General features: G+C 45.9%; 1 protein-coding gene across 4 annotated transcripts in view; it reads left to right on the top strand.

Moving 5' to 3' along the window:
• The first annotated feature begins 8,206 nt into the window (after positions 1 to 8,206).
• The window catches only part of rnf24 (ring finger protein 24), a 28,656-nt gene continuing 16,862 nt past the window's right edge, over positions 8,207 to 20,000 (top strand). Inside the window, exon 1 of one of the 4 annotated variants that reach the window (XM_027012574.2) lies at positions 8,207 to 8,397. The gene's annotated coding sequence lies outside the window, so the exon portion shown is untranslated. Of the gene's footprint in view, positions 8,398 to 13,854; positions 14,406 to 14,491; positions 14,584 to 20,000 lie in introns of those variants that run through there. The other 3 variants (XM_027012573.2, XM_027012575.2, XM_027012572.2) reach the window with 3 other exon arrangements.

Genomic DNA, 20,000 nt, shown 5'->3' with positions numbered 1-20,000 from the left:
ACACACACACACACACACACACACACACACACACATACACACACACACACACACACACAGCATTCAATATTCCACACTTCTCCTTCTAATGTTCTAAGATTAGAAGTGAATAAGCTATCACTCCCTAAGCAAATACTCTTAACACAAAACTAAACAGTAATCTCAGATTTTTCAGTGGGCCCAGGTCTGTGTGTGTGTGTGTGTGTGTGTGTGTGTGTGTGTGTGTGTGTGTGTGCAATATGATCTGCACTGTATGTCAGTGCAGACCTGTCCATCTGGCAGTACAGCCGTTGTGACTGATCCAATGGACAGACGAGTATTTATAGTATCTGTTTACAGGATGCTTACAGGAGGAGGGTTTGAGAACACAAACACACACACACACACACACGTGCACGCGCGTGCACACACACGCACATTCCTCTGGCTGTCTACTACTAACAAGTCCATTTGTTGACTTCATCTCCTGTGTGTCTCATAGAATCAGGACACCAGGACATGGGATACAGCTCTCTCAAAGTGTTTACTACATGTTCTCATTCTCCGCTCACCTCTAACAGAAAGGCACTGTGGTCTTCAGCTGACGTTCTCCTGCAGTGGTGTTGGGAAAACGATCCGGTTATGGGTACGCCTCACATGGAACTCAAATTGAGTTTAACAGTTCCCACTGAAATGCCTCAGACATAATCAACACATGTTACGGCTGTTACGTTTACACATTACTACTCCATGTCCCTGGTCCTGCCAAACGCCACACCGATTCACAGCACACACAGAGGACATCTCTAAACGCTGCCTGTCCCCACGCTTTTCTCATATAGGTTTTCTTTTTCACAGAATATCTTTTTCCTATCTGTAAAGACCAAACCTGAACAAGCAAGAATATGTTTTTAACACAATACTGGCATATGCTGCATCTCAGTTTACTTTTATTTTCATAAAAACATATGAAACCATTTTTGTATAATCTTTAATCTTTCTGAACTGTAAGACCGATTAATACCATTTAAGAAGTGTTTTTTCGTTTCGATGAGAGAGAGAGAGATTAGATTCACATTCATGTTGTTCAGGGTAAAATATTCTGTGTTTGACTTTCATTTCAGTGAACTCAAAGTTTTTACTTAACACAAATCCATCGGCAAGCGCTTTACGAACCTCTGCTTTTGTTCCCACTGTTTAACAAACACTCACGCTGGCTCAGTGCTAACACCTATCTCATGTGATTTAGTCTAAATGCTCTCAAGTCAGTGGTTTGCCATTGAGTGTGATGAGTGTCTAATAAAATGAATCTTTCAGTGTAGTGAAGAACGCTGACAATGAATGAACAAGAAAGCGAAATTCCGAAGCTCCTATATAGCTGAACGGAGCGGAAGTGCCATCCCATCCTGGAAAGTGCATGCCGTTCAGCTACAGATCCTCACGTGCGGCACAGGAAGGCCGGAAGGTTATCGGATCCATTAACTTCCGCAACGTCTTCCCATTGTCGCGAGTCCATAGGGAGGAACCGGCTGGGAAGAGGGAGGTGGGCTGATTGTTTGTATTCATCCCCGGCCGGAGACATCCTTCCCAGGATCCAGCGGGAAGGATGCATTGCCACGGTTACCACAGGCACGCCCAGGTTCAGGATGCCTAGCTGACGCCTCACAGTAGAGTGCTGCTCGGATCAGAAGTTAGAAGAAATAATAACAAAAAGAGTTTGTTCATTTCGGCTAGATGACTATGATGAGACAGACAGATAACTGCTGTCAATTCTCAAAAAGCAACTGTGTTGTGTGTCACGCATTGGTACAAGTTCAAGCAAGCATACATGTGTGTGTGTGTGTGTGTGTGTGTGTGTGTGTGTGTGTGTGTGTGTGTGTGTGTGCACGTGTGTATGTAGCAGCACTTCCATACACATCAATTTCACCATCAATATCATACATGGCCCTTTCTGCTGATCTGAGACCTGCTCTGCCTATTCCTGCTTAAAGTTTAAGGTCACTGTCTGGACAAGAAGAACTGGTTTTAGATCAGAACCTGTGTGTTCTGTCTATTGAACCCAAGATAGCTTAACTGTGGTGTTCACAAATATGTGCTGTTGTCTCAGACCCATCCAAGGTCTCAGAACAAAATACGCAAAGGGGAAAAAAATAGATAAAAGTCTCCGGATGGCTTTGCACTGTTAGAAAGTTCTGTTCATCTCTGATGGAGGATGGAAGTTTTCAGGAGTCACAACTACACACCTTCACCTCAGCAAATGTATTTAGATCACTTTACGTACAGTAAAACATGTTTCACTTTACAGCGAGACTAGTGAGGGTGTAATGCACACATTACACTACCAACAAGCCCAGGAGGAGGGCGATAGAGAGAGAAGAGGGAGGTTTGAGCTTTGAGAGAGGAAGAGGAAGAGGAAGAGCGATTCTGGAGCAAACAGGTTGGTTTGTCCCACAGGGTAGACGTCGTGACACGGAATGGCGTCCGTGTTGGACAAACTGAACTTGGAGACTTCCAGGCAACCTCAGTGAGAGCTAGCTAACCACATTCAGTGACAAACTTTACACCACCACTGTTACAGTGTAACTATGCCAATGTAACACACTGAGTTATACTGTGTAACACCTTGATACACCTTAATCTGTTTGCATTAATAAGCTGTTATCTGGTATGGAGGTACAGAGTATCCATTCATATTCACTGTTACTCTGTATTTTACTGTTCGAACTGAACCATTTGTCATAACTGCCACTTATTTCCACTCTTTCTGAACTGAAACAGAGGCACCCTTCACCACGCTGCCTTTGGCGTGGATGGCACATATTTGATCTCCATTTTTGCATGAAGGGTCACATTTTGTGTAGGGTTCATGCTTTACACCTGTCCAGTTACATTCTCAGCTGGAAGTCAGATTTAGTGTGACATATGGCTTGGCTGTGTGGTCCATGTTCAGTGTTAGAATGACAATGAATATTGTATGATGCATCAGTGACAAATATCACAGATAACCAATGACAGCTTGTTGCTACAGTGCGGTACTGTTATGCCCAGGGACGGTGTCTTTCACCAAGTCCTCCTTTCACTGAAGATGCGGTCTGTTCCTTTGATTTAGGGTTATGCATTGGGGAAAGCTAGACACACATCTATAATGTAACTCTCATCAGCATCCAGACCAACAGCACACCTGACAAGAGCCTCTGAGGTCAGAGCTCCCCAGACATCAATGAACGCTAGCAGCAGGCAGTAGGCTATGAAATCTCTCTCTCTCTCTCTCTCTCTCTCTCTCTCTCTCTCTCTCTCTCTCTCTCTCTCAGAACATAAAGGTCAGGAGAGGAACAGCTAGCCAGAGAACAAGTAACGATAGGAAGGCTACAGAGCATGTCCTTCTCCAGTTGCCAGTTCTTTTAAGAGGACTCTCCGTAGAAGTGTAAGGCATGATTGTTTTAGCAGGGCTATAATGTAACATAGTGATAGCTTAAATACACACACACATGCACACACACAGATATATACAGAGAGAGAATATATAGAAACAGTTTGCTTGCACTGCTAATAGACTTCTGTCCGAAACATGCTGTTTTTCTGGAAACTACTTCACTACAATTATGAATCTCTTTCTCTCTCTCTCTCTCTCTCTCTCTCTCTCTCTCTCTCTCTCTCTCTCTCTCTCTCTCTCTCTTTCTAATTTTCTTTATATATATATATATATATATATATATATATATATATATATATATATATATATATATATATATATATATATATATATATATATAACCTGAAGAAAATTTCAGGTAAAGTACTGAAGTGTACTGTAGTTAGAGATTCTAAATCGTAGTGGCATACACGAAGGCAAGGCAATATTTTTAACATATTTATATGGATATTTGTATCATTTGTTAAAATGGATTTATATTTTTAAATGAAAGAATAATTAAATTTAGAATCTAGTCTTTAAAAAGGGAAAGAGAGGAGAAGAATAGTATTTGGATTACATCTAGAGAGCACTAAGCACTGGGAAGAAAAAGAAAAACCCCAGTGCGTCCTACCCTCTCATGGTTATGTTATGAGAGAAAGGCCAGTACCTGTCTCAGAATAGCGCAAATGGGGCCTCTTCCAGGACGGAGCGCTAGAGAAAAATCCACTCCTGGAAAATGCAGTCCTGGAGCCATCTGGGGCCTCTCTGTGACGCGTGGGGACACATGAGAGACAGAGCACTCTTCTTCTGCTCTGTCAGAAACCATAGCAACCGTTTTAATGGCAGGCATGGATTTACAATAAGCTGTCGTCTTCGGTGGTTTCAAAGAGTTCACAGGGTTTTTTTCACATACGGGAGGGCAGAGGTCACGTGTAAAGCAATGAGATGCCATGCCGTACGAATAAACCCTGTTTCAGAAGGGCATCAATAGGTGCAGGTACATATGCAGTGAGGGGCATATTGGTTTTAAGGTTTGGATTTAATATAGAATTACTAAAAAAAAAATTTCTTTCAGGAGGCATGTTAACTAACACAACTAAATTGGGTCTAATGAACATATAGCAACAGTAAGTTTAGCGACTAAATTTGGTCATAATTGTCTGCTGCCATCTAGCGGATGCGGCTCACTGCTGGAAATATATATCAAGAAATATATTATTCTGATTTCGTATCAAAGGTAATCATATGACACCACGTGACACACTGATTACACATTACATAGATGTAGGTTTGGAGGTTGTAGGTTGATATTTAAATTATTCAAGAACATTTAGTGTATATATATAAAAAAAAAAAAAAAAAAAACATTACAGCGAGATATTACATACCACTATCTAGTCTTGAATCATTCCAGATATGTTATGGTTTCTTAGAATGAATGCATGATTGAATCATTTTTACATTGATTTAAACTGAAGGATTTACTTGTGGAAACTGGTATTCAAGAAGATAACTGTTCTAAAAAAAAAAGACCATTTATCTCAACTCATGTATAGAACAGACCTCTTTGGTATATGTTAGAAATGAAACGCTACTCTTGACGCATGGCACGTAAATGATATAGGTACGTTGATTATAAGTCTATCATTGTAACGTTTTGATCTTGTTGCGATATTCGGGATGTTCATGCAATGTTCTGTCTGAAACGCTAGAGGGAGCCAAAAGCCAGAACTGCTGTAGCTTCAAATTCCTGCAGCCGTTCTCATAAGTGAATAGATCATTTCATGCTGAGTGATCACTATCGAGCTTAGATATGTCACTCCTGCTGTCTCACCGTTTCCGCTGTTCCAGTGAATCAAGCTAAGAAATTATCCGTAAACGCACACCTACACTTCCGATGTATTCACCCGTCAAACAAGACCTTCGTCATGATTATTCGTGCGTCTAATCCTAGATCAGAGGTTACTGACAATACATGATTTATTTTTAGAATCAGCAGCATTTTTCATGCGGAAATGGATTTATGATTGCGTAAATTCAGCAGAATTTCCAGACTTTAAAATCCTCTGAACCACATTAATATATTTCTGTAGATGCTTGACTGGCATATATGTTGGCAAACTGTTATTTTACGTCATATAACAGAAATAGATATTGGGGGTATGTCTATACAGGCTGCATCATGGGATTAGTGACTCGTCCTGTGAATGCTGTGAGATGAGATGATCTATAGGAAGTGGTGGGGGGGGTGGATATAAGGGACAGTGAGGACAGAGAGAAAGAGAGAGAGAGAGAGAGAGAGAGAGAGAGAGAGAGAGAGAGAGAGAGAGAGAGAGACAGACTGAGAGAGTGAGGGGGACTCCTTTCAACTTACCATGGTGTCTAGTGTCTACAATGTCAGGGGTTTTTGTCAGGGTTTTTTTTTTTGGGGGGGGGGGGGGGGGCATTCCTGTGTCTTAGACAGTGAGAACCAGAAGTTCTGAATCTGGCCACAGAGGTCAGCGACCCATAGCATCAAAAAAACACAAGCGATCACGCAGGCAACAGCTACAGAAGCAATGCATTCTAACTGACATTTGTGTTTGATGTGACATTGAAAAGGTAGCTATTTACAGTAAACATGACGGTAAAGGAGTGGAAACCCTGATGTGTGTACATTTCAGACCCTGGCTTCACGGGTCCATAAACATTGCCTATTTGCGATCTTTCTGGGAACCTGTGAGCGTTGTTGACACTGCTTTGGACACTGTCTGGGTTTTAATCACTTCATATAATGACAAAAAGTGACACTGGGAGATATGAGACCATCGGAATTACACAGGCTGCTGGGGACACACTTCCAAGTTTGGAAATGAAGAAAACCTGATCAAATCGCTGCTTATTGGAAACAACTTAGCCCAGTTGCGCCTCGGCACGTTTCATTACACTAGGGCACATGCTTATGCTCTTCTAAGAGGAGACCGGGTTGTACCAGGCGCATCCCTGTCTGCTCCCTGCATGGTAGCAGCGTGAGTGGTACTCTCATGCCCTGTGGGCCAGCCTCAAAGGGCTTTTGTGTCCACTGGCAACCTTTGTCTCCCAGTCTTGCCTGCGCCTGCCTATTCACCAGATCACATGATGCCACCCACTTGGGCCTGGCACAATGTGTGTCTGTCATGGCTAGCTCATTGGCATGCACTGGCACATGCAGACGCGCCACAGCTGAGCGTGCCTTCTGTCAGCGCCCAAGGCCCTCTGGGATTCCTGTGTGGTTCGGAGTAGGACCTGGGTTTTCTTTGACTGTTACAGCTGTGGTGTAGCACATTTAGTGTATTCCAATTCACCTTAGAGTATACTGATTCACATTAGAGTATCCTGAGTCATTTTAAAGTATACTGATGCACATTAGAGTATACTGAATCATTTTAAAGTATACTGATGCACGTTAGAGTATACTGAATCATTTTAAAGTATACTGATGCACGTTAGAGTATACTGAATCATTTTAAAGTATACTGATGCACATTAGAGTATACTGAATCATTTTAAAGTATACTGATGCACGTTAGAGTATACTGAATCATTTTAAAGTATACTGATTCACATTAGAGTATACTGAATCATTTTAAAGTATACTGATGCACGTTAGAGTATACTGAATCATTTTAAAGTATACTGATTCACATTAGAGTATACGGAATCATTTTAAAGTATACTGATGCACGTTAGAGTATACTGAATCATTTTAAAGTATACTGATGCACATTAGAGTATACGGAATCATTTTAAAGTATACTGATGCACGTTAGAGTATACTGAATCATTTTAAAGTATACTGATGCACGTTAGAGTATACTGAATCATTTTAAAGTATACTGATGCACGTTAGAGTATACTGAATCATTTTAAAGTATACTGATGCACGTTAGAGTATACTGAATCATTTTAAAGTATACTGATTCACATTAGAGTATACGGAATCATTTTAAAGTATACTGATGCACGTTAGAGTATACTGAATCATTTTAAAGTATACTGATGCACGTTAGAGTATACTGAATCATTTTAAAGTATACTGATGCACATTAGAGTATACTGAATCATTTTAAAGTATACTGATGCACGTTAGAGTATACTGAATCATTTTAAAGTATACTGATGCACGTTAGAGTATACTGAATCATTTTAAAGTATACTGATTCACATTAGAGTATACTGAATCATTTTAAAGTATACTGATGCACGTTAGAGTATACTGAATCATTTTAAAGTATACTGATTCACATTAGAGTATACTGGATGCCAGTTCAGGAATGTTCAGAACAGAAAAACAAATAAAGTGGTCTGTAACGAGGATGCCAACAAGCCAATGAATGAATCCATATGAAGGCACCTCACGTCCTCGCGCTTTTTTAGCGCGTGTATTAAAGTGCGCTGGCTCATCCTGCCAAGCTTGCATCGCGCGTGCATTGCTCGAGCTTGCGCTCCAGCGTTATGATTCAGATGCTTAGTACGGCGCGAGCCAAGGCGCTGCAAACGAATGCAACGCCCCCTCCCGCCGCGCGCGGTTGCAGCCCCCTCAACCTCCGCGCACCCCCCCCCCCCCCCCCCCCCGCGCGAGCACGGTCCGTGCCTCTATCTGCGCCGGAGCGCGGGGAGGAGGGACCTCGTCGTGCGCTGCGTGCACCAAACGCTTGTCGTCGGCCAGCCTCCTCGGAACCCTCCCTGCTGCACCGCCGCGTGTACAGCGTCTTGCTCACGTACCGAGAGATCCGCGATGCTCGCACTGTCGTGCTCGGGTCGGTGAACGGTTTGCGCCGATAATTAACAGCGTGGGATCGATTAACGCGGGGTCGATCCGATCCCGAGCGTATTGCGTACTGTACCGTTACACCACCGAATCGTTCGTCGTCTCTTGCCCGGCGTAAAACAGCTCCGTTTCATCAGCGATCGCGTTTCGATCGAAGGAAAAGAGGAAAAACAGAAGAAGAAGAAGAAGAAAAAAAGAAGAAGAAGATAGGTTGGTAAGCGTCTCTCCCTCGATACGTCCTCCTGTAGCAACTTAATTATACTTGGTTTTAATTGAACAGATGCGGAGTTGTTTTGCATGACTTGCATGTTGTTAATGCACCAGTATGCACATATGCATGTTGGTGTTGCACCAGTGTGCACATACGTGTGCCTGTACGCTTCGTGTGCATGTGTTCAGACCCACGTTTGTTAGGGGGCATGCGCTTCTCTGGCGCTTCCCCGCCGCCTAACGCAGCCAGCCAGGGGCGGACTCTAGCAGGCGTAGAGTCGTTGTGAAAATGGGTGGCCACATGTAACAGTAACAGCAGTGTGTCGTGTTGGCTTGCTCAGCCCTGTAATGTAATTACATTGTATTAGACCGAGGCTACCATGGTAGACCGAGGCTACTCCACCCTTCTCTGTGGCGGCTTACAGTTTACACAACTCAGGGCGTTTGTTCCACCCCCCGGAGGGGCAACCCTCCCCTGTTCACATTCTCAGTAGGATGTGTGTTTACCACGTGTGTATAAACACAAGGACGGTGCACTTCCTAAGGGCATGTACTAGATAGTTAGATCGCATGGCGTCTGTCAGAAAGGGAAGGTTCGCTGGAGATACAGGGAGAGAAAACGTAGCGCTTTAAGAGTTTTATGGGCGGGCAAGGCAGTTTAGGAGCCTGGTACAAATGTGAGACTGTTCTTGCTCAGAGAGCGATCTAAAGTCCATTTGCTCAAATATGTCTGAATGTGAGTTCTTCCTGGAGATTTCAGACTTGTGCATCTTACGAGTGTCGGCTTTACGATCAGCGTGATTAAACGACAAACACAATGTCCAGGAGTGATGTAAAACAACATAAAACGTTTTACACACGGCTAGTCTGCTATAAAAACCAGGTTGGCCCTTTGGTGTTTATTGCGCACGGACAATTAAACCCAGTACGGCATCGTTCGGCCGAGGTCGCGTAGTAAAGAGAAGATTCATGCCACGCTTTATTACATCACCAGAACAGGCCAGACAGACTTCATTTTTTAAATGCACTGAACAATATTCAAGGCTTGTACGTGCAGCTGTTTGCAAGTCTCCTGACAGCACGTACAGTCTTGTTCCTCTGCTTCAGGAAGTCTATTAACTAATCACACCTGGGATTCCCAAGTGTCGTTAAAGAGATCCATAAAGGTGGTATAAGCGTTACGCATGTACTTAATACTATCCTGCTTTGGGGAATCTGGGCCCAGATCTGGAATTGTGAGCGCAGTGTTCAAAGATGTGAGGCTGGTTTGTGCAATGGAGTAACAGATGCTTAAGACTTAGTCCAAGCACCTGTTTTCAAATACTTGTGTCCAGGTTGGCGAATCCTGTCAGCCTTTATATAACACTGGGTAGAATCATAGGAGACACTTTAATTTTGTTCGAGGCGTAACAGAAACCGCAGGAATGTGAAGTCAGTATGCAGGCGTATACGTACACAGAAGATGACACTTGGTCATCACGAGTGTGCTGATAATGTGTATTAAAAAAAAAAAAAGTCTTGGCCATCCAGCGACTGGATCCACACACACACACACACAAAAAAGTCCCTGTGCTTCCTAAACCAGGCAAGAAACAGAAGGCGTAAGGATAGAATTACACTGAGAGGTTTCTGTACAGCAAATCGTTATGAGTTTTCTGAGTAGTCCACGATTTATTAGATTAGGCAGTGGAGCTGGTTTCGTTTCCCTTGGTAGTGGGCGGGCGTTCGGCCCACACCTCCCAACCTGACTCATTATATGTTAGATAAAACACAGGATATACTACGCAAGGAATGACGGCAAATTGTTTATTATGTAATAGGTTATTATCTTCAGTACTTCTTACCTTCAAAACCGCTCAGAGTACATCTTCACATTAAAACTGATCACAGCTGTTCACAATCGGCGCAGCATCATAACACTGTTGTAACTGACGTCTTTGTTAATATTAATTTTATTCGATTTATTTTTTGTATATATCTCAACAGAAAGTCCCCTACAGACTTGACAAAATAAACCATGAGTAAAGTAACCCTTTGCCATGAAAGGAGGACTGTAGGCATATACCTGCAGTGCATTTAGCTACAGTTCAAGTGTTAAAAACACATGCTGGTTATCAAAAAATGAAATATGCCCATGTCTGTTAATGAGAGTGCCTCAAGTCTGCAGACCTCTAACAGAATGACCCAAACAACTGCCCCTCCAAACCTACATCTGTGAGATTATGTAACGTTAAGTTTGCAATTTAAATGTGAGAAACGGCCAGTTTTGTTGCTTCTTGCAAAGGGAATATACACAATTCTTAGGCCTGGGGGAGGAACCAAATCTCTGTTAACTTGGTGCGAACTCCGCCCACTGTCAGAGGGGCCTAAGTCAAGGTGAACCACTGGGACAGACTCTCTGACCTCTGTCATCTGCTTAGATTTTTAACAGCAAGCGTTCAGTTCTGTTTAGCCAGCCCAGACAAAATGTCATTAACTTTTAACTTCCCTCTGGAAAACACAAACCATCTGTATTGAACCATTGTTTGGGTGGCTTTTCTCCTTTGAACTACATAGCTGTGTTTGTGGTGTAAGGTTACATGCCAACACACACACACACACACACACACACACACACACACACACACACACACACACACACACACACACACAAAAACAAAGACAGAATGGGCTTTGCATATTATGACTCCATGCTTTGGAATGGCTCTGTACCATCTGAGTCACAGTGTGGCCATCACGTGGCTCAAGAAAGGGCCATAGGTTCAGACCAGATCTATCAATAACAGATCAGCTCCACAGCAAAAGGCAGTGCAGTTCTGGTTCCTTGATATCTTCACTTTCACCATTTACCTTTGGTACCTCAGCTGGTTATGCACTTGTACCGGCTCTGAAAAGTCAGGAAAACTGACTGAACGTGTATCAGTGAGTTTGTATTACTGGATGTTTGTTGTCTTATGTTGTAACAGCACCAATTATTTTAATGGATTGGCTAGGGAAAAGGCTATTGCCTTAGAAACAAGAGTTACCGTGGCCAGCGCCAGCCTGGGGGTCACACAGAGTGACGGGTCCGTCAGACGCACACACTGACCTTGGCTGACCTCGCCTGACCTCTTGCCGATGGCGAAGTCCTGCATGCATCTCGAAACACCAGCTCTTCCACCTGATTATCATCAGATTTTCATAGCTTGAGATGGCAATCCTCTCAGAAGGAAAGCAAGCCTGTGGCCTTATCATGCTGTTTGGTTAATAAAGTAAACTCAGCAGGTAAATTAAGCAATCTAAGCAATCTCCATGGTGATCAGATTACGCTGTGAGATGGAGTGTGGTGTAACGCAGCTTACACTTTGACTAAAAACGAACCTCAGCTCTTCTTCGTACAAACTAACCAGCTCCGCAGGTCTGTTTCGTGCACATTAGCGCCTTAAGCAGCGTCAGCTGTGTGGCATCAAGCCTGGTTTTGTTTGACAGACAAGCAAATGTGCAGTCAGGCTGCTAGCCTCCGCTTACTGCGACATACTTCCAGCATGCATTTACCTCGAGTGACCCTGTCTCCCCGGGTCACATGGGCTGTATTTTTAACCTCTGGGAAACGTGAGCAGTGTCCAGTGCAGGAACGTGGCGGTCACGCTTACTCGAAACTGGAATTTTGGCGCATGTGATCAGGTAATTGGCAAATTTCGTTCCGCAATGCATTCACAGAATTTCTAGTTTGGAGCTGACCGTTGTGTCAGTCTGGGGCGTCCAGTGCCGAGTCCTGACTACAGTGAAGGTTGTGCGTGTCTGTCTACAATGAGGAATGTGTCTGTCTGTGTACAATGAGGAATGTGTCTGTCTACAATGAGGATTGTCTCTGTTTACAGTGAGGGTTGTGCCTGTCTGTCTACAATGAGGAATTTGTCTGTCTACAATGAGTACTGTGTCTGTCTGTGTACAGTGAGGATTGTGTCTGTCTATCTACAGTGATGGATGTGTCTGTCTACACCTGAGGGTTGTGTCTGCCTGCCTTAGACAGTTCTGTTTTGTCGAATGCCATGCTTTTACTCTGATCTGGCTAAGGTATTGGAATGAGTGTGATTAAGTGCACCAATAATGGCAGATCAGAAGAGTTGCAGGTATCAGATAGTTTTGCCAAACTGCTGTAGTGTAGGATATCTGCATGTTTAGATGATGCTGAAGGCCTGGATACTGGGCTCTAGGCTTATACGTGAGCTATTGGACTGACAGGATTGGTAAACGTTTGAAAATAAATAGGGTAATGTGTTTTTTCAGTGATAGTTAACAACGGATAGTTAAAAAGTAAGTGTTTGTGTGTGTGTGATTGTAAAAGGTGGCACATGAATAGCAGTGGGTAATTTATGAGAGCGCAAGGTCTGAGGAGAGGTTGAGTTGAAGTCAAGCTTGTATCTGTGTTGTGGGGAGAAGCTGCAGTGGCTTTGGTGGGCGGATGGGCGCCACAGCTGTGAGCGCCACTTCTGACAGCTTGTTTGTGTCGTCTTGAGTTACCGCTGGAGTCCGGAGTCTCTGGGAAGGCGCTAGTCTTTGCTGTTCTAGGGCCGGCTCCCCTATATCCAAACACGGACTGCGACCGAAACAAATAAATAAATACCCTTTTTCACCTGTACAAAAAACAGGTGCTATTACAACAACAAATATATTAACTATATATTAATGTCCCATGTATTAAGTATTCACTTGAATCCTCTCTCAGCCATGAGGCCAGCTCTTCAGAACAGTGGGACCCAGTGGTGCATGATGGGACATATGCGCAAAGGGACGTGTACCCCCTGGTGCAACCACACTTCTGTCTCTTGTGTCGTCATTAGCCTTCCAGTTGCTGTGTGTGTGTGTGTGTGTGTGTGTGTGTGTGTGTGTGTGTGTCAGTGAAGTTGAGTGACCGGGCACTCACCCACATCCTGCTAAAATCCCACCACCCCCAAACAGAGACCCGGCCAATCCGGTCAGAGTAGTAATGCTGGCGCAGTTCCCTCAAGCTGGTGGTTAATGGGTAAGTGAACAAATGTGTAATAACCTCAGTTATTCTCAAATCTCCCTCGTAAATAAGGTGGTATGGCCCAATTAGCCAGCGAGCAATTAGTTACAAATACATTAGTGTGGAAAAAACAAATAAATAATTACTGAACCTTTGGCCACATTCAGGAACAGACATCTGTCGACTAGCAGTGTGCGTCTGTGATCCGATAGTTAGACCAAATCGGTGTGGGACTCGCTTAAACTGTGTCGCCTGGAGCTGACGCCGGCTCCCTCAAGGTGATCCGTAGGCGAAAGGGTCGCTGCTGAAACGCAAATCGGAACGTGTGCGGAGCGCTGTTCCCAGGACAGGGTGTTCCGATGCTTCACACTGAATCCCCCCTCCCCCCACACCTCCAACATTTTTCCCTATCCGAGTCAGGTTCTAACCTACTTTTCCTGCAGCTTGCCACAAGCGCATAGAAAGACAGCCCACGTTTTTTTTTAATACGTATTTTGGAGACTGGAGGCCTTTCCAGTTTGTTTTGTGTAGAAAACAGGCCTGCAAAGGAGGCTCAGACCGTGTGTAGACACCCCAGACGCCCAGGGATAAAGTACAGAACGCGGGGAGTTCACATGAACGCTCAGTGGGACACTTCTCTCTGCGTCCACGTTCAGAGTGACCGGATTGGTTTACGGATGAAGTTGCTTTTACAGTTCTCCGAAACAATCTTCTGTCACTTTGCGTCGTTCCGTGTGCGATGTTGGGCTTCGGATGAACGTTAGCGTGCAGCCGGGAGTGTAGTCCGTGTTGCAGAAGCCTCATAGGGGAATGGAAGTGTGAGGGGCCGTGCCGTGACGCGCTCTTCCCAGCGTGCGAGGCTTCGGATGTGCAGCGGTGTGGCAGCGGCTGGAGCAGCCAGTGGAAATTTCCACTTCGGAATCGGGGAGACGCCTTTGTTCTGCACACGGACCTCACGAGGAGACCCTGGGCCAGACTTGCGCAACAGTGCAAACAGGCAGCTTTTCCAGTCGAGGAGGGGGGTATGTAGAGAAATGAAGGGGGGGGGGGGCGGTCGAGAAAAAGAGAAGGAGAGGGAGAGAGAGAGGGAGAGGGGGAGGGAGAGAGAAGGAGAGAGAATGATAAAGAAAAAAGCGAAAGAGTAAGCGAGAGAGAGAGAGAGAGAGGAGAATTAAGTGGCAACGAATTTGCAGCTGGGCTGTAAGTGCAGTTTTTTTGTTGTTGTTGATCCTATTTGGCTCGCGTGGATGGTGGGAAGGTGCTCCCTTGTTCTGAGGAGAAACCGGCTGAAGTTTGTGATGATCGGGCCTGTTAGGATTTGTTTCATTTTGACGAACTGATTGATTTTGGTAACCGCATGATTCAAAAGGCATGGCGAGTACTTCAGCAAGAGAACTCCACTTCCCTTTGAGCGGGTATTTTTAGTGGTGGTTTGGTACTTTTTAGCCTTTGACCAGAGGGAAAGAAGGAAATTACAGTGCAGCCCAGATGAAAATGCCTGCTCAGTTTGCCCACACTAGTCTCAATTCACTGACCAGGCAAACGGTTGCACATCGGAGTGACTGCATCACTGCATCCCTTTTTGAATGCGGCTACTGAATGTAAACAGAGTTAAAGATTCACACTTCCTCGTTAGCTCTGAGTGACGGCAGACTTATTTTGGGAACAACCGTCAGTGGATTCCCTGGGCTACAGAGGCTGCATGGAAGCTTACCGGAACGGGCCGCTGGCGACCTTTCTTTTGGTCCGACTGGGAGATCTGGGTAATCGTGTTTGATTAGAGCAAGAGAGAGGTTATGGGCGTCTCGATCGCCTGCTGGAGGCTCTCTGTTGGGGTCCATGGCTTTCTGTGTGAATATAGGACCAGTATTTGTGCACAGAAAGGGAGCCTGTGTAAGTGAACCTGCACTTCAGTGCAATTTGAGAAGGCCGTGGGTTACGCAAGACTATAACTGAGACACGCCACTGTTATTGATGCAAACCGAAACCTTATCTACTATATAAACTCTCCTCAAGTTGTAAGCATGTGATAAGATGCCAAGCACATAAATTTAACGTGCCGTTGCCAGTACCTGTATAAGAATGATGAGTATGACATGGGATCAGGTTCGGCAGCGGAAAATAGATGCCCACAGCATTTGTATAAAAGTGGCCGCGTGTCACAAGGCTCACCATTACCAAGATCGCACAGGGGCCGTAATGAAATTATAATTCACTGTTGACTGCTCTGGCATTGCGAGGGCTCGGCGTGAGAAAGCCTCTTCTGAAACACGCTACGAGCACACGTTCTCGGCGAGCGTCTGGCGTTAAAGCTAGGGACGTGTTGAGGCACGACACGTGTGACCCTGTACTTATCCAGTCCGATATAGGACCACAACCATGGCATTTTTGCCTGTGGCTTCTTCACGTAGCACCGTGTGGTGGGCGTGTTACGCAGTTCCTTCACTGTAGTAGTCATAGAACATTTGACCTGTCTTTAAACTTTCACCTATGGGTCACGTTGACCCAACAGCCAGAGGACAGGATTGGTGAAAAGACTCTGAAGGGTGAACTCATGAGTTGGCCACCTGCAGGCACACACTTATTCAGCATTCACACAGTCTTGTGTAGGGGCAGGGAGTGTGTACATTTGAGCACAGTGACAACGATTGCACAAGCTACAAAATACCACGTGATAGTATATTGCAACTGCATCTTGCAGTGTATTAAATTACACTACATGAATTCGATTTATCTGAACATCTGCTGACGTCTGCTCTGGAATGGTACACCTTCAAAAAATCTTGTGATTTCCCGGTGAGCTCACGTGAATACTGTGTTCACACGCTCCCAGTTCCTCACGGGCTGACAGGCTGTGTGCTGTGCAGCAGTGCACGTGAGCCTTTCAGGAAAACAAGGATGCGCCGCTGGAATACAGGTTGGAGCTGAACACTGCTCGGGGTTGCCAGGCAGCATGAGAGAGGCCCTCATAAATCTGTGTGCTGACCGTGCGCCTGACCGAGTTTCAAACCAGGCCCGGCAAATGCAAACACTTCAGCACGGCCAGATGGGTGCGATTACTGCCTGACATATCGCTGTAGGGTTTCCGTATGAGGTGCTACGGGAGGCGATAGGCGCCATGAGCCATGGAGAGGTTCGCCGCGAGCGCATGGGTGTGAGGGCCGTGGGCACGCACCACTCCTGGACCATCTGCCAGCCCACCAGAGCTGGGAGAATGGGAGAATGGGAGCCGGGCACTCTTTGGGGAAGCTTCTCATTTCCTGTGGCTTCTTCAGTAGTTTACAGCACTCGAGGATAGTTTGTGAGATACGTCTGTGGAAAGTTACCAGCAGAGGTACTTTTAGAATATATGTAAGACTGAGAGTAACTGACAAAAAAAAAAAAAAAAAAAACCTGCTACACATACATAAGGGATTTCCCTGAAGTACTTCAAAAAACAGTTTTTACAAACCACTTGCACTGCTTCTGGACCTTACTGTCAAAACGCTAAACGGAGTCAGTGGGTCAGAACAACCAGACATTAGATTACATCGGAATACTGTGCTCTCCCAGACTGTACATCGGAATACTGTGCTCTCCCTCTGGAACAAGCACCATGACCTGGACGTTTAACACCACAAAGTGGGAATGCTTACCAGTGTCTTCTCACTGAACCCGGCAGGGCTCTTCACAGTGTGGCATTGAATGGGCCTTATATAATTCTCCCTAAACAGACCGTGTGCATTGCCAAACATCCCTTTTAGATCAGCCATGGCTGCTTGACTGGGCATATCGAGTGAGTAGTAGCAGCAGAGAGAGTTCAGCCTGGTCAGATGTGGGGCAGACAGCGCCCAGGCGCACGTGCGTTAGGGGGAGGTTGCAGCGCACCTTTCCTTCATACCGCCTCCGTAGACCGGAGCGGGGTGGAGGGTTGCATTAATGAGGCTCATCCGGTTAGGGTTTTGTCCAAACACACACACCGATACAGACACACACACCACAGCACAGCTTTGAAATGTGAGGGCTGCTTTGTAGATAACATACGCATGTTGGAATGCGGCAGTGCAGCTGCACCGATAGCGGTTATGTAACAGTAGAGGAAGGGGGGGGATCACAACAGCCACATCTGCGTGTCCATGCCCTTTTCCTGCAGGAGCAGGTCGTCCATGCTTGGGCCTCGTGCTACGTCCAGCTTAGCACTCTGACAACCTGCCGGCTTTGTTTTTGTGTTTTGTTTTTTTTTTCCCCCTTTCTCTGAACGTCAGTGCCGCCTACGTCCTGATGAAAATCACTCTGTACATTTTGATTTTCCTCTCACGGCGAGGAACATCCAGTCGTGTGTGCTTTATAAGTGTCTTGTTGTAAGTGCGCTGCTAGCACCTTTGATGATGAGACAGGCCAGTAAGAACATTGAAAGTAAACTTCTCAGTGGGATTTCTCACGCCTGCTTTTAAGGAAGGTCACATGAAAGTTAAACGGACCGGTGAAGGCAAATTTTCCAAATATGAGTGAAGGAGCAAGTGCTTCTTCCTGCTCGGACCTGTACGTGACCTCCAGTGGGGCCCAAAGCCAGAAAAGAGCAGGTTTAGTTTGTCAGCTGCCATTTTGGTAGGCATTGAGTTGCCTGAGCATTGCATCTCCTTGCTGGTGTAGCTGCTGTTGTCTTGAGGGATCCTTCACTTAGCCCTTTGCTCACCCCGTCGTAATAGCCGATGAACAGGCGTTTGCGCCTGGAGCTTTTAAGCCAATCGAAGGTATCAGCGCACTCAGTGGGGAAGTCTTGAGTACGACTTTGAGTTTGCGTCTAGTGGTTATTAATGCACTTGTTCTCGTGTGCTGAGCCAGCATCTAAACAAGAAAGGGAGTGAGTCGTGATGCAGGAACTTTAAACATGGAAACTTGGAAATTGTAAATGTGAGGGTTTGAAACCCGAAACCTTTGGCTCCAGTCCGCCATTGCCAGGCTGGATTAGTCTCTGATCAGTGCGACAGTACAGTAGCGCGTCAGATGAGCTCAGGTTCGCCGTGGTAACAGCAGTCCTGGAGGAAGGCCTGCCTTCTCGTGGAGGCTGTTTCGGTTGGTGGGAAGGTGGTTGCTCTTTTGGTGTTGGCTCCAAAAAGCCTCCCATTTGGCTTGCGTAATGGCACACGCTGCCACCAAAACCGATCCGGCAGCTTCCGCAAAGACGCAATGGAACCAGTAAAATCTCTCGGCGGCGAATGCTGAGTTCAGACGGAATCGCGTGAGGACTGGAACTGTTACCGGAGGGTGTAGTGCGTCCCAGCGGGACCCATCAGTCCTGGAACAGCTGGCTTCGATTTGTAGCCTGGCAAAAGCAGCGAAGTATCACTGATTGGCTGTCGCTGCCTGTCACTATGACGAACTGCAGAACAGGACAGTGAGGACGCGGTTGCGGGCGCGGCCGACAGCTGGGGTGTGCGCACACCGGCTCAGTGCCCTTTAAAAGAGATCTGACCCCTCAGCTGGAAGCAACCTTCATCCTTTGCCCTTTTAACCTTTAACATTTGGCATCCTCCAATAGCTGTGAGGTCTCTGAGCTTTAGTCGCCCCTCCTTGCCTGTTTTTTGCAGTCCGCCGTGTCTTCGAGTACGGCTTGTGTCTTACAGGTCAGGATTTGCTAAGATGAGATTCTGTGGTAGATTGGGAGCTGCATTTGTAGGCACTGCAAAACCACTTGTGGTCTTCTGAACTGGTGTGCAGGCCGGGATTTAAATCTGTGTGTGTGTGTGAGATAAGAGAGATGAAAGGCAGAGAGAGGGAGAGAGAGGGAGAGAGAGGCACGTGCCAAGCGCCATGCTGGGAGCGTGCCATTCAGTAGCCGGCCGGCTGTTTCCCGGAACAAATAATCAGAGGTGACCTGATGGATGGTACGCAGGTGGAGCGTAAGGGAGGGGTTGGTGGGCAACGGTGCAGCTATGGCACAGTGCCAAGGCAGCCGGCGGCATGGTGTCGGTGCCCAGAGCCCCGCCGGCCCACGGCGACTGCCGCTTGCCGTTACACACCGGCATCAGCGTAGAAGGAATCCGCTGTTATCGTGTCCTGTGTCTCAGGCCTTGTGCTGGTCAGGTTCACAGACAGTGGGGAGGGGTTGTTCAGTGAAGGCAAAGAAATGTGAGAGGCGTGGAATGGCCTGGATGAACACGTACACACGCACACACACACACATGTACACATACGTACACGCGCACTTTTTACCTCTTTTACCTTTAGACAAGCCCAAACATGCGGGAGATGTAACATGGATCTTCGTTGAGCTGTTATGCTTATCTGTGCTGGCACTTCAAACAGTAAAGCCCGCATACACGCACGCACGCGCACACACACACACACACACACACACACACACACACGCGCGCGCGCGCGCAGCCAACACGTCAGCCTTCAGAAAAGAAACAGACTTTCAGATGATTCATTTCAGAGGCTTTTGAAAGCAAAAATTCAAAGCTGTAATGTTCCACAGTTGAACTTTTCAAGGTTGGCACGAAAGTTTAAGGCCACTCGTCAAGGCCAAAGCGCATCTGGGGTGTTTTTGAGAAAACCCTGCTCATGGTGTGGACCGACTGAAGTGTTCAGAAGTCTCTACACACCACTTAAGGATCGTTTTCTCCCAGAAAAAG

Source organism: Electrophorus electricus, chromosome 9, assembly GCF_013358815.1.
Source record: "Electrophorus electricus isolate fEleEle1 chromosome 9, fEleEle1.pri, whole genome shotgun sequence".
NCBI lineage: Eukaryota > Metazoa > Chordata > Actinopteri > Gymnotiformes > Gymnotidae > Electrophorus > Electrophorus electricus.
The sequence above is the reverse complement of the archived record's forward strand: the minus strand, read 5'-3'. Positions and strand labels throughout refer to the sequence as shown.